Raw genomic sequence first — 14,814 nt, 5'->3', positions numbered from 1 at the left:
TGATAGGGAGTTACTGGAGTTTATTGAGTAAGGGGGCAACATGGTCAGACCTGGACTTTAGGAAGATCCATTTAATAGCTAAGAAGATGATGGACTAGAGTAGGGAGATATGTGGCAGAGACACAAGCCATTAGATTATTGTAATAGTTCAGGAGTGAGAGGATGAGGGCCTACCCCTGGGTGGTAACAGTCAGAGGAGAGAAGGGGGCATATGAGAGAGAGGTTAGGAAGGTAAAATCGACAGGCTATAGTAACAGGTTGGACATAGCGGGTAAGAAACAGTATGGAGTCATAGATAACACCTAGGTGCTGAACCTGAGGAACCCATTAGTGCCCCCAACAGTAATATGGAGGTTTGGAAAAGGGGGAATGTTTAGTGGGGAAACAATGAGTTCAGTTTTGGACAGTTGAGTTTAAGATGTCTATGGGACATCCAGTTCAAATGCAATACTGTAGGTTAGCAGAAAGTTAGGGCTAGATGAGTAGGTTTGAAAATCATAACATAGTAATGATAATGGAGTCTATGGGAGCTGATGAAATCACCAAGTGAAATAGTATAGATGGAGAGAAGCATCAAGGACAGAGCTCTATGGGACACCATGTGTTAGTGAGCCTGACCCAAACAAAGATTCGACAGAAGAGACTAAGAAGGAGTGGTCAGATAGGTAGGAAGAGACCCAAGAGAGAGTAGTGTCACAAAAACCTAAAGAGAGAGAGGAGAATATCAAGGAGAAGAGGGTGATTAGCAGTGTCAAAGGCTGTAGGGAAGTCAAGAAGGATGGAGATTGAGAAAAAGCTTTTGCATTTGGCCATTCAAGAAATGGTAACTTTGAAAAGTGCAATTTTGGTTGATGATGAGGTCAGAAGCTGGACTATAGAGTTAAGAGAGGGAAGGAAACATTATAACTAATCTTCTCAAAGAGTTTAGCCCCATTGCAGTCCTCATTTCTTTTGTAAAAAATTTATTATAAACTTGTCAAATGTCAAGATGAACATTTCTATATAAAAATCACAGAGAGGATTATATGTGAAAACTGAATTTCTGTTATGTACAAATTATCTTTTTAAAAGTATATAACTGAGGGAGGAGCCAAGGTGACAGAGTATAGGCAGCAACTCAGCCAAACTCTCCCAACATTTCCCTCCAAACAACTTTAAAATAACACCTCAAATTGGATTTGGGAGTGGCAGAGCCATCAAAATTTTTTTCTAGCCCAAATTGGAGGTCAGCAGGAGAGGTCTGTGACACCAGGGTGGTGGCCGGCCAGCAGTATGCCTTGGGGGCAGCTGCAGCAGCAGCTTCAGGAACTGAGTCTTAGGACACAGGCAGTAAGGGGGTCATATGACTAGTCAGAAAGAGATTACAGGGGACCTTTTGCAGGCACTCAGTTTAGGACCCTGATGCATGGCCTGTATACATTTCTGGATCACAGTTCCAGGGTAAAGAGGAACTGTGGCCACAAAGGAGCAGGGATCAAATTCCATAGGTCATAGGTCAAAGAGAAAATACTTCAAGCAGCCAGAAAGAAACCACACAGATACTATGAAGCCACAGGCAGTATCACACAAGATAAAAATCACTTCTAATGAATTTAATTTTTTGTGAATTTATGTTTTATTTTTAGAACTGAAAATAGATGCCTTGATTGTAGAGATTGTGCTTTATACTTTATACTTTATCACTTTATCACCCATTTCCTCTGAGTGTAGCACAATATTCTGCCCATAGCAGATGCTTGGCATATACATATATATGTGTTGATTGATACACTATATGTTTTTCATATCATATATATAATATACATGTGTATACATTCATAGTTCTTTAGCCAATTCCAGACTAACATATGCTAGATTTACATGATCTCTTTACATATCAAGCAAGGAGAGTCGATTTGGAAGTGACCTTAGAGGTCATTGAGTTCAATTTTCTCATTTTTCAGGTGAGGAAACTGAGGCTCAGAGAGAGTATAACTTGCCCAGAGTCCTACAGGTAGTAAATCCATGAGGCAGAATTTGAAGTCAGATATTCCTAATGCCACATCAGCATTCTATCTACTCCATGAGACCTAAGTAAGGTATAAAAATGGTGCTTCCTGTTGGGTTGCAGTCTAATGGAGACTTTGTGTTTTCACTCTGAACACATATGACTTGACTTGCTACAAATCAAATTCCTATATGCCTCATAGAATGGAATTTTCAGGCATAATATTTATGCTGTCTGTCTCCCAGGGTTGTTAAGAGGATCAAAAGAGATGATGTGTGTAAACACTATATAAATGTAACTTATTATTAATCTTTGCTCTAGAGGTGAACTGGAGAGAAAAAGAAATGGAGATGGGGGGTGGGGTGGGTAGGGGGGGCCCAGGGAGGCCTGGAGGAGGATGTTTGAGAGTAGCTTCTGTCTTCTCACCCTCTCTTGCCTATTGGTCCACTCAACCCCAAATTCACTCTCTGACAATGGTCCCAACAGATGGCCAGTGTGAGAGCATGCGACACCGCACCCTTCATCAAACCATCCTGACAAGCTCAGTGTATCAGAAGTCCTTTATTTATTTATTTTTTGCTTTTTTGCTGGGGGGGGAGGTAGGAGGGGAGCGGGGTGACAGGACAATTGGGGTTAAGTGACTTGCCCAAGGTCACATGGCTAGTAAGTGTTAATCATCTAAGGCTGGATTTGAACTCAGGTCCTCCTGACTCCAGGGCCACTGTGCCACCTAAACACCCCAGAAGTCCTTTTTTTATGACCAAAAAAAGGGCATCAAACTAAATGGACTTTTATGTGGAAGCAGGATTATCTTTTTTTTTTTTTCTTTTTGGTCTCAGAGGGCAGAAAGAACCTCCTAGGAGAACGAGGTGAAGGTTGGAATGATATAGCTGTAGGCTTGATGTCATGGAAAACTTCCTAATGATCACAGGAGATACGAGGTTTCCCCTGTCTAGAAAAGAGTGGATAAAGTCTTCTTGTAGTTACTGTAGGGGAATTCTCAGCCAGGTACAACCTCTGAGGATCCTTCCTACTCCATGATCCGGCAAACTCATTTTAAGAAACTGAAGCACCATTCCATGCCACCTCAAGCCCTGTCTGCAGGCCCTTGTGGTTGGTTATAATAAGGAAGAATTCAGTATCCCTGGGAAACAAGGAGACACTGGGGTCAGTGGCTTATATCCTTGTAGTGTTTTCAGTGACCCCACTTGAAAGATGTATTGACCACATTGGTTGGCAGCAGTGGGTAAAACAATGAACTTGGAGTCAGAGAGACCTGAGTTCAAATTTGACCTCAGAGGCTTACTAGTAGTGTGACCCTGGGCAAGTCACTTAAATGAGCCCTGCCTCAGATCCCCATCTATAAATGAGGATAATAATAACACCTCGCTCCCAGGGTTGTTGTGAAGATACAATGACGTTATGAAGCACTTAACAAACCTTAAAGTGATATATCAATGTTAGTTACCATTACTATCATCATTGTTATTAGCATCTTGGTTTTGTGTGTTGAAAACATTCAGTGCTCCCATCCCATGAAAACTTTCCACTCTTATCTCTGGAAGAAGTGAAAAGTCAGAGCTGAGAGTATGTTTCCTCACCTGTTCTATGTCCTGTATACCATCTGAGGGGCTATAGAGTTTTAGGAAATAAGTATCATGGGGCCTAATTTCTTTCATATGTGAAAAAACATTATTCTCTGTCTTCTGTCAGCTTTAGCCAATCACCAAGGGCAGGCAGATGCAGTAACCACAGTGTACAGCTGAGCTTAAAGATCACATTATTGAAATGAGAGCTTTCTGGCTGACCTTCCTCTAAAGGCATACCTTTAGAGTCTGTAAAATCTATTTAAATACATCTTGCTTTTTCATCCTTTGACCCCTCCATCAGCCCACAGGGTTTGGAGGAACTTGTAAAATGAGGAAGCTGTGGAGAAAAAAAGGGGGGAGGACAGAGGATAGCAGTTATTTTGTTTGTTTTAATTGTGTGTCTGATGGTGATTATGATCAGATACCTCTTTTATTTGGGTAAAGTTAAGTGAATACTCAAAAACTGAAAGAGAAAAAATCATCAGATAATAATTTTCTATTTTGAAAGTCTACGTGATGAGAAACAGAGCATTTTACTTGACATAGCAGAAGGGAGGGAGAAGAGAGGGAAATTTAGGAAGTAATATACTCAATTATAGAAACCTTTTGCCAAGATCGTATTTACTCGTGTTCTGACAACTTCAGTTATGCCTTGGGGGAGGAAAGAAAATTCAGAAACAAGTTCTATGAGACATGTGCAGATTTCCCATTCCAAGTATACTAGAGTTATAATGATTAATGGTTAACTAATACATTAATTTCTTATCCAGAAATAGACTACCTCCTTGGAGAGGGAAAGGAAAAGTTTCAGAGTGCCAGGACACAGAGCAGAGAGACCAATAAGGAGAGGAAGGTAATAGAGAGGAATAATATGGCGCTGACACAATCCATTAGATAAAGGGTCATTTTGAGGTGGAATTAAATGCTTTTCTGGAGGGTTGGGCACCTGACATTGTCTGACTCCACCACATTCTCCCATTCCTCTTCCATCTTCTTTTCAAATTCCCCCTTTGTCCCATGTTCCCATTTGTTTTCCCCATTCCCTAAATTTATGTTTCTCTTTCCTTATATCCTCATTCACTTATCCTCTGACTCTGTACACTTACTGCTCCCCTCTTCTGTGCTTCCCTGTGACTATCAAGGGCCCTGCCATCATCTTATTTCCTTCAGGCTCGAACACTAATGTTATCCTTCTGCCCTCACTCTCTCTCACCTCTCACCTCTCACATCCCATCTGTTGCCAAGTACTGCTGTTTTTACCTTTACAACCTCTCTCCTACATACTCTGTTCTCTCCTAACTCAGTTGCAACAGTTGGTCCTCATCACCTCATACCTGGACTCTTGCAATAGCCTGCTGGGTGGGTCTGCTTGCTTCCAGTGTCTACCAATTCCAGTCTATTCTCCACTAAACTGCCAAATTAATCTTCCTAAAATGCAGATCTGACTATATCATTACTCAGCCTATACTAAATAAACTTCATTTACTCCTTAATACCTTTAGGATCAAATATAAAATCCTCTGGAGGTTTTTTGGTGGTTGTTGTTTGCTTTTTGGAGGGCAATTGGGGTGGTGTCTTGCCCAAGGTCACACAGCTAGTTTTTGTGTTAAGTGTCTGTTGCCAGATCTGAACCCAGGTCCTCCTGACTCCAGGGCCAGTGCTCTATTCACTGCACCACCTAGCTGCCCCTTCTGTTTGGTTTTTATGGCCTTTCACAACCTGTCTGCTTCCTACCTTTCCAATCTTTTTCTCATCCATATGCTCTATTGTTGTTAAGTCATTTTTCAGTCATGTCTGACATCTAGGGTTTTCTTGGTAGAGGTACTGGAATGGTTTGTCATTTCCTTCTCTGGCTCATTTTACAGATGAGGAAACTGAGACAGAAGGGGTTAAGTGACATGCTCAGGGTTACACAACTAGTAAGTGTCTGAGGCCAGACTTGAACTCAGGAAGATGTCTTCCAAACTCTGCGTCCAGAACCCTATTCACCGTGCCACCTAGCTGCCTGATTCATGTACTCTACAATCCAGGGGTACTGACATTCCTGCTTAATTTCAAACATGACACTACCTGTCCCATTTCTGGGCCCTTTCATTGGCTGTCCCCTCTGCCTGGAATGCTGTCCTCCTAATCTCTGCCTTCTGACTTGCCTAGCTTTCTTCAAGGCTCAGCTCCAATTCTACCTTCTTCAAGAGGCCTTCCCCAGTCCCCTATAGCCTTCCCTCAGAGACTGATTACTTTCTACTTTACCCTAGGAATATATTACATGTATGTACTTGTTTTCATGTTGTCTCTCACATTAGACTGTGAAACTTTGAGGACAGGGACTATTTTGGGCCCTTGTTTGTATCCTCGGTGATTGTTATAGTGCTTGGCACATAGTAAATTCTTTTGTTTTTGTCTTTTTGGAGGGGGAAAGGCAGGGCAGTTGGGGTTAAGTGACTTGCCCAAGGTCCCACAGCTAGTAAGCTAGATTGAATCTGATCACCTTCATGGAGGCAAGATGAATCATATAAAGATTGTGGGAGGGATGTAGGGGTGGTCTAGTAGTCTGGGGTGACTAGAGGGGTCTAAGAAGACCTGGATGGAACTGGGGTGACCAGAGGTCTCAGACTCCCAGGAACTAAGAGAATGGGATTTTGATGGGATCTAGGGTGGGAAGCAGCAGGAGGGCAATCAGACAACGGAGGGCTATCAGACAATCACCATATCTGCTTTGCTCCATGATCAAAAATGATCTTGGATCTGGTCCAGAAGGATCTGCAAGGTCCCAGGGCCTGATGTAATCAGCACCAGGCCGCCTTCAGAGAGGAGCATCTGGAGGACCATCACCTCAGGTTTTTTAAGAAGTCCATTGTATTTTAAATGAAACCACTTGACTAAGTCTTCAAACCCAAACCACCGTGGCTTTCATTGAATGGCCAATAACAGCCCCATCTTAAGCCCCTGTGGTCCATTAGTTAACTTTTGATGGCTCAAATAAATGTAAATATCAATTGTTTTCTGTTCTGCCCAGAATCTCCCAAGGTCTTCCCCTTCCAGATTGGTAAATTAGGTCATCTTTTGTCTCATTTCTTAATGAGCCCTTAGTCATTGAATAGGCAAGGCTTCAGACAAACTGAGACCAGGGAAAGACCTCCATTTGGAAAGGCCAAAGTCTCCCACTGCATCCTGGGTCATCACCAGTCATCTTAACCTTTATCTTGACTCAGGAGGAGAGAGTGAGGCTGATGACTCTGCACTTAAATCCAATGCCTCACTTAAATCCACTTCCTGTGCAAGTCAAGAAATCACCCTAGTGATGTCACTGGTCCTCTTCTAGAACTAAGGACCCACAATAAGCATCTGGCATTTTAACTTGACTTTACAATTCGTGTTTATGTCTCTGTTTCATACCTTGCCCTATATCAGTCATCATAGGGTTACTCAGTAACAAAGCATCTTAGTTATTCCATCTTTTGAGAAATCTCCCACAATTCCACCACAAGCCTGTGAAAGCTTTTGTTGGAGCGGCCTCTAAAATGGCACTTTCCTCTGCTGAATCAAATGCCTTCTTATATTCAACAAACAATAATCACAGTTTAATGTACAAAACCACACCAGAGACAATTAGTCCTTAGAGAATACAGGTTCTGTTTATAGGATAATTTTGTTGTATATTTAAAAGGAATAACAAGTTGTGCATAATATATTTGTAATTTCATGTGCAATGATTTTTAAAATTGTACTGTTATGGAAATGCTTCTTTTATTCCATAAATTAAAAACAAAATAAAAAAAAGAATACCTGTTCTCCACATACAACTGGATGGGCAGACCATAGAGCAGGTCTATCAGTACACTCTTTTGGATCAGCAGAGCCAAGGAATACCAAATAGGAGGTAGATAAGTGCCATAGTGGATATAGAGCTGGGCCTGAAGTCAGGAAGACCTAATTTCAAATGTGCCCTCAGACATGTGCTAGCTGTGTGACCTTGGACAAGTCACTTAATCTCTATTTGCTTCAGTTTCCTTAACTGATGGAGTTAATAGCACTTACTTCCCAGGGTTGTTGTGAGGGTCAAATGAGATGATATTTGTAAAGCACTTAGCACAGTACCTAGAACAAAGTAGTTGATATATAAATACTAGCTATTATTATGAATAATCATGAACTTAGCAGGAGGAAGAAAATGGGCTAGATTTCCTTTTATAAATTGTGCTATGTTTATAATGTCAACAAACTTCTCCATAAAACAAAATCCCATCTTTTTTAACGTCAACATTCTTCTGATTCTGTTGTATTACTTCAAATGATCAGTCTTAGAAAGTTTTTGGGTTGCTGGTCACTGAACAAGGGATAGAGAGATGTATGGTAGCTTTGAGTAAGTTGCAGAATATCATCAGTGAAAGATTTCATGGAATAAGTGTCCTAAATGATATTATCAAATTAAAATAAGACTAGAAAAGGAAGTGGGCAAGTCATATAGCAATTGACCTAGTCATGTAGCAAGCAAGCTCTGTGCTCAATGGCCAAGACATCTAGAAGACCACCCACCGACACACTTGGTGAATGCCTTGTGGAGGATTTCCAAGACAAGACAGACATTCATTGAACAAAAAGAGCAGGTATAGAATGGATTATAATTTGTACCATTGGAGACAATCCACAGTAAAGGATGGATAATAATCCATTGAAGTAGTAGAAATGATTTTTTAAAAAGACCAGAATACTGACTGAGAGGGATAAATTTATTTGCTTTTCTGCCCCTGTACCACCTTATTTCCATACAAACCCCTTTTCTACTTTTACTTCTTTTCTCTGTGGGGAAAGACAGAGATACCCTCATGATATAGTGCGTTGAGGGCTCAATAAAGGACCACATCTACATCTCAGAAGATAATTCAGCGTCAAATTGACTATCCTGAGTATGTGATTACAGGAAATGGAACAGGGCCCTTATGATGAAAGCTTATATAGTGTCTCAGTTTGGTGGCCTGACAAGTGGCATGAGGAGATGAAATGAAGATTAGCAAAGAAGGAATAACAAGAGTGGAAAGGAAGAAAGGAATACCATTGCCAGGCCTGTCCTTGCAGATGCTGCCCTGGATCAGCCCTAGGGCAACGTAAGAAGTGAAAAGCAGGGTTAACAAGCAGCAGGTTCTTCTTTGGTGATAAAAAGACAAAGGAATGGAGTAGAGAATGGAGATCCTGAGCAGGAAAGGGGAATTATGGTGGCTGGAAGCCTTTCAGAAGTTATTACAAGGCTGCCATTTATGTGTAAGCACAGTGGGAACTGGGAGTAGAGGGGAGAAGTGGTGCCACAGACAGTAATGAAAATGAAGGATATATTTAAATATTACTTTCCATAATGCTATATAATTTTACATCAGAAAATTCTACTCTCTAAAGCACATGGATATTTATTTTGTAATAAGCCATCTCATGTGTTGGAGTGATGCCAAAAAGCCATCAGTGGACAGTAACACATAGAGGGCACAATTTCAAACCTTGCTTAGGTCTCACGAATTGTGAAATTCTAGTGCATACAAATCAGGAATTGCCTTGGAGTCTGAGTGGGTGCATAAATATGTATAATAGATATTGGTTAATCAATCGGCAAAATGTATTGAGCACCTATTGTGTGCCAGGCACTGGGAATCCAACACACAACTTTTCAATCAACAAATACTTATTGTGAGCACTCACTATGAACAACATACTATTCTAAGCTGAGAGTGAGGAGTGAGGAATAATAGATACAAAGTAAAATATATAGACCTTGTATTCAAGGAACCTACCATCTAATTTGAGAAATATGACAAATACATGAAAAATGAAGTATTAGAAATGATAATTATTCACTATTATGGAACAAGCAATTTTTAAAGATATGGTTCAATGGCCCAGTGAGTGGTACATACAGTTAGTGCTGTGGGATTCCAGAAGAGGGATGAGAATATGGGTGACTAGGGTGAGCTAGGAAGGCTTCAAGGAGGAAAAAGGATTTCAGCTTGGTGTTGAAATATGTTACTGAGGGCATTAGGTATAGGTAACATTATGGATAAAGTGGGAAGACCATGGAATCAAGAAGACTTGGGCTGATATTATCCTCTGACATGTATTAGTTGGGTAACCATGGACAAGTTACTTAATATTTCAGTGTCCATGGCAGCTTTCTAAGAGTTTAAGTCACAGATGAGTTCCTGGTTTGCATATGCTGGGCATCACAGGGATGAAATAATCGGTAAGGTACTTCCCCAGCCCTTAAAAAAAAAAGACTATGGTTAAGATTTAAACAGGTAGAAAGAAGGGGAAATAGTAATATTATATATTAATTATATAATGTTATATATAATTTTATTATATGCTATATTGGTTATATGCTAATATGATAGAATAACATTATATATTAATATAAAATACAAACACACATGTACTTCTCATGGCCACTTATGAAAACTCCATGTAACTTTAGTCATCTATGAAATTGACATGGCGGTTACCTAATGTAAATGGTTGTTTCAACACTAGTAAGAGGATTTTACAGTAGAAACCTGTTCTCATGAAAGTCCCATCAATGGGTTTAACTTGTTAAGTAAGGTAAATCCAGGTTCAAGGAAAACCTAGTCAAAGCCTAGCTGCTTTATTGCCTCTGATGAAATATTTGTACATTATGCTAAGCATGTCTTTATACTTCAATGCTTCAGTGATTCTATGATCTCATCGATGTGGTTACGATCACAACCTATCCACATTTTCTCACCCTGTACCATTCTTGTGTCTTTTCTCTCATTGCTCCTCCACGGAGGACCAACCCACCCACTGCCTGGGTGGGGGGAGGGGGTCTTCTCTCTGTGTCTTTGATTTCTGTGGGTACCAGTATAGCACTCGGCCATCCATCAGTTATGGAAAGGGTGCCTTTAATGCTATAAAATCTCATACTTCTATATTTCCATAATCACAAAGTCTTGATTATGATTCAGGACAATTTAAACTTTTCTGCAAGAAGAGGCACTGAACTCCCCATATTTAAAAAGCTAGATTGATCATTATTTTGTATAGGGCCTTTTTTTGCTATGGTAGCATCATCTTTGAGGTTTAGCAAAATATAATTAAAGCTGTTAAACATGGAGCCAGTCTGTAGTGATTTTCTTCCAAAATTCTTTAAGCTAGGAAAACTTAACATGCAATGACAATATAAGCCACCGCATCCCCTCTCCAGCCGCACCAAAAAAATAACCCACTTAAAAAGCAAGTCAATGCTACGGTCATAAGAACTGCTAAAAGGTGGTGATTCATTTAAAAGTAACACCAACATATTGAGTAATTATAAACAATATTACACATCAAGTAGTTCTTTCTTTTCTGCTTCTCCAAACTCTCTTCAACTTCCTGCTTCAGGAATTGTCCAAATACAAGTCTGTTGGGCCCAATCCATGTGACTGTGTGAATAAGAGCCACTGGTCAGGTTGTAAGCAGTGCTGTGCTGGCCAATGTCTAAAAAGGGGAGGGAGGGAGTTATGTGCAGCACACTTTTAAGTTTAATCTGCATTGTTTACATTTCTCCATCACTCTCTTAAGTCTAGATAATTTTTTTAAAAAGCAATAATTTTGAGCTCTGATTTGTAGGATTTGCCAGTATTTAAGATATAAATACACTGAAAAATGAACAGTTAGCTCTCATAAACTGGTTTGAGCTGAGTCCAGAAAAACGCCTGCTTGCAACACAGAAATCCACATAGAGAGAGAAGTTAGTGTGAGCTACTAGAAAGTTCTCTGGATGAGGAGTCAAGAGAATAGATTTTCAGTCTTGGCTCTGCCATGCACAATCTGTGTAGTATTTCAGTTACTTATCTTTATATGTGCTATTTCCCATAGTTGAATGTAAGCTCCTTGAGGGCAAGGACTTGTCTTTGTGTCCCTGATTCAGGGGAAGGTACCTGGCACATAGTAGATGTTTATTTTTTGCTTGTTGAATTGAAGTCACATAACCCCTCTGGGCCTCAAGTTCCACACCTGTCAAAATTAAGTTTAAGAAATACTTATTAAAAAGTATATTAATACTTATTAACAGTTAGCAATACTTAACATTTGTATAGTGTTATAAGGTATGCAAAACACTTTATTATGCATTAGCTAATTGATCTCACCATAATCCTTTGAGGTATACTAAAGATATCATTGTTCCCATTTCCCGGAAGAGGAAACTAACACCAAGAGACATTATAACCAACCCAAGGAAGTATCTGAGGGGAGCTTTGAACCCAAGCCTTTCTGTCTCCTTGGTATCTACTACTCAGACAATGGAGTTTCAGGTATACTTCTTAATCTTTGTGGCTCATATGGTCTAGAATTTCCAAGACTTAAACTGAGAGAAGTTTCACCAGTTCCTCGTGAGCCTTTCCAGACCTCAAAGTCAGGTTTACAGTAGGAAAACTCCTTTTCCCACAGTATTATTTAGATTCTTTTCAGCCTCCTTTTCCAACTTACTTTGCCTTAGCAGTGATTATTTTCATTAGTCTCCACTTGGTGAATTAAGGCACAGGCCTCCTATGATTTCACTGGTGTTCGGAAATCCCAACGTGCATACACTAGATTGGAAATTGGTCTCTAATAAATAGTTTTACAGAATTACCTGGGAAAGTTAGATTGTAAACTCTTTGAGGATAGGGAGTGTCTTTTGCCTCTTTTTGTGTCCCCCAAGCTTAGCCTAGTGTGCTTAATAAATGTTTATTGATTGACATGACTATTTAAGTGACTTGCCTAATTCTGGTCACACAGACAGTATATAAGAAGACATGTGCCCAGGTCTTAATTCATCTTCAGGCTGGCCTTGGTCTCTTAAGCCATCTTAGGCTGTTTTCATTTCTAAGAAAAGTATCTCAATTTCTCAATTAATCTTTGAACCCAGATTTCCTCTGAGGTTCTCACACTGTATTAGGTCATAGAGGGTATTTTTATTTATAAATCAGGCAAATTAGCAACAACTGGTTCTTAACTTTGTAAGTGATGAAAATGCCTTTTGAAGTGAAGCTTTGAGTTTTAATAACTTACATGTACAAGAAGTTAATTTAATGCATACAAGGCACTTTCCCTACAACAGTCTTGAGCAGTAGGAAAAAAAATATTTTTGCCCACATTTCAAAATTGAGGAAAGTTACCACCACACAGCTAATAAGTGTCCAGGGCAGGTCTGTTAAGAATCCAGGCCTCATAAATCCAAGGGTAACACATACTCTGCCTTCAGTGACTGTATCCACTATATTGTTATAGGCATTTCTTCCAAATTTGCCATTTAGTGGGGGTAGACTATGTTTTCTTCCTCCCTTTAAAATCGGGTGTGTCTCAGAGAGCTTTCTCACCCCGGGGACAAGATGTTTGGCACAAGGTATCAAACGAGATTTGGAGCAGCTTCTAAAACCTTGTACTTACCCTCTCCTAAGGGGGTACTTCCTGTGTCACTCATTTGTCCTACTCTCCTAAGTGGTCTCCAAAACAAAATCCTTACCGTCAAGACCTATAATATCAGAGTTCCAGTTATAATGCAGAATCTTTGGTTGTTCACCAGTTGTGTATCTGGAAAACAGATGAAGGAACAGCAGAAAAATAGAACTGTGGATTATACATTCTGTTAGAAACATTTTTGGATTTGTTTGTTTTGCCTCAGGCAGGTAGCTAGGTGGCTCGATAGATAGTGTTGGACGTGGGAGCAGGAAAACCTGAGTTCAAATCCTGCCTTAGATACCCATTACTTGGGTGACCCTAGGCAAGTGATTTAACCTAACCTCTTTCAGAGTCAGATCCTCATCTGTAAAATGGACATAACAATAGCACCTACATCACTGAGTTGCTATAAGGATAAAATGATATCACATTTGTAAAGTGCTTTACAGACCTTAAAGTGCTATATAAATACTATCTCTTATTAGAATGATTACTATTAGTAGTAAGAGGAGGAAGAGGAGTTGCCACATATTTCCTTGTTCCAAGGGCAGACATAACAGAGAATGACTAATATAAAGCAAAAGACATCAGCAAAACATTTTTATAAAATTAATAATTTATTTTTCCCCTTACCTAATAAAAAAAAATACTAATGTGATTGGTTCCATTAAACATCCAAATGGCTCTTTGAAGCTATGTCTTTAGGTCACCATAGTTTATCTTCAGTGGACTAGCAGTTAATTTGGGTTTTGTTGTTTAGTTGTTTGGGTTTTATTGTTTAGTTTTGTTGTTTAGTCATTTTTAAATCCTGTCTAACTCTTTTTGACCCCTTGGGGTTTTCTTGGCAAAGATACTGGAGTGGTTTACTATTTCCTTTTATAGCTCATTTTACAGATGAGGAAACTGAGGCAAAGAGGGTTAAATGAGTTGCCCAGGGTCACATAACTGATAAATGTCTGAGGTCAGATTTGAACTTTGGAAGATGAATCTTCCTAACTCCAAGCCCTGCAGTCTATTCACTGTACCACCTAGCTGCCAGTATGTACCCTGGTACTGGGGTCAGATATCCATTCTTTTTATATGATGTCCAAAACCAAAACTGGGAAGTAGCTAATTCAGGTACTCTTGCTATATTAATTACTGCCAACACCACACCTGTGGCAGAAAAGATGCTTCTTTTTAAAGTATGATACATATTTATTCAATTTCCATTTTCTGTTGGGCCTCCACCACAGGAATGTTTCAATTATTTAGACATAAAGCTTTGGCAACTTCAGCTACCCACAGTCATAAGCCCAAGAGGAAGCGAAAAAGGGCAAATAGTCGTCAGAAACCTATTAGTTTCACTCAATAGAAAAGGCTTGGAACCACCCTCAGGACCCAGCCCAGAGCCTGTTGTATTAAAATAATATAAAATAAGTCACATGTGAAATTCACTTTTGTGAACAACCTGTTTTCCAAGGACAACAGGAAAAGTGGTTATTAACTGTGCAATATAGAGCATAGAATTGTTGAGACACTATACCATTAGGTTGAGGGGGGTGTGTGTGTGTGTGTGTCTGTGTGTGTGTGTTGTGTGTGTGTCTGTGTGTGTGCGTGCATGCGCATGCACTAACTCATGTCTGGGGATAGGGAGAGGGCACTATGGATGCCAAATGTTGCATATGGAACATGGTTACTATCTTGCTTAACTGTTTTTCTTTGTTATGAGGCCTCTGTTGGGCAGTAGGGCATATCTATATTTATATCTATCTATCTATCTGTGTATATATATATATATATATATATATATATATATATATATATATATAT

General features: G+C 39.7%; 1 protein-coding gene and 1 long non-coding RNA gene across 2 annotated transcripts in view; one reads left to right on the top strand and one right to left on the bottom strand.

Moving 5' to 3' along the window:
• The window catches only part of ACOXL (acyl-CoA oxidase like), a 553,504-nt gene that overhangs the window by 410,001 nt on the left and 128,689 nt on the right, over window positions 1–14,814 (top strand). The window lies entirely within an intron of this gene.
• Window positions 10,835–13,128, bottom strand: LOC138151967 (uncharacterized). Its single transcript, XR_011165979.1, has 2 exons — window positions 12,991–13,128; window positions 10,835–11,574 (listed from the first exon to the last, which is right to left on the bottom strand). It is a non-coding gene; the product is annotated as an uncharacterized lncRNA (long non-coding RNA).

The sequence above is a fragment of the Petaurus breviceps genome, unplaced genomic scaffold, assembly GCF_028583685.1.
Source record: "Petaurus breviceps papuanus isolate PSGF00001 unplaced genomic scaffold, PetGlider_PUasm1.0 90919, whole genome shotgun sequence".
Taxonomy (NCBI): domain Eukaryota; kingdom Metazoa; phylum Chordata; class Mammalia; order Diprotodontia; family Petauridae; genus Petaurus; species Petaurus breviceps.
Note: the sequence above shows the minus strand (reverse complement) of the source record. Positions and strands in the feature narration are given on the sequence as shown.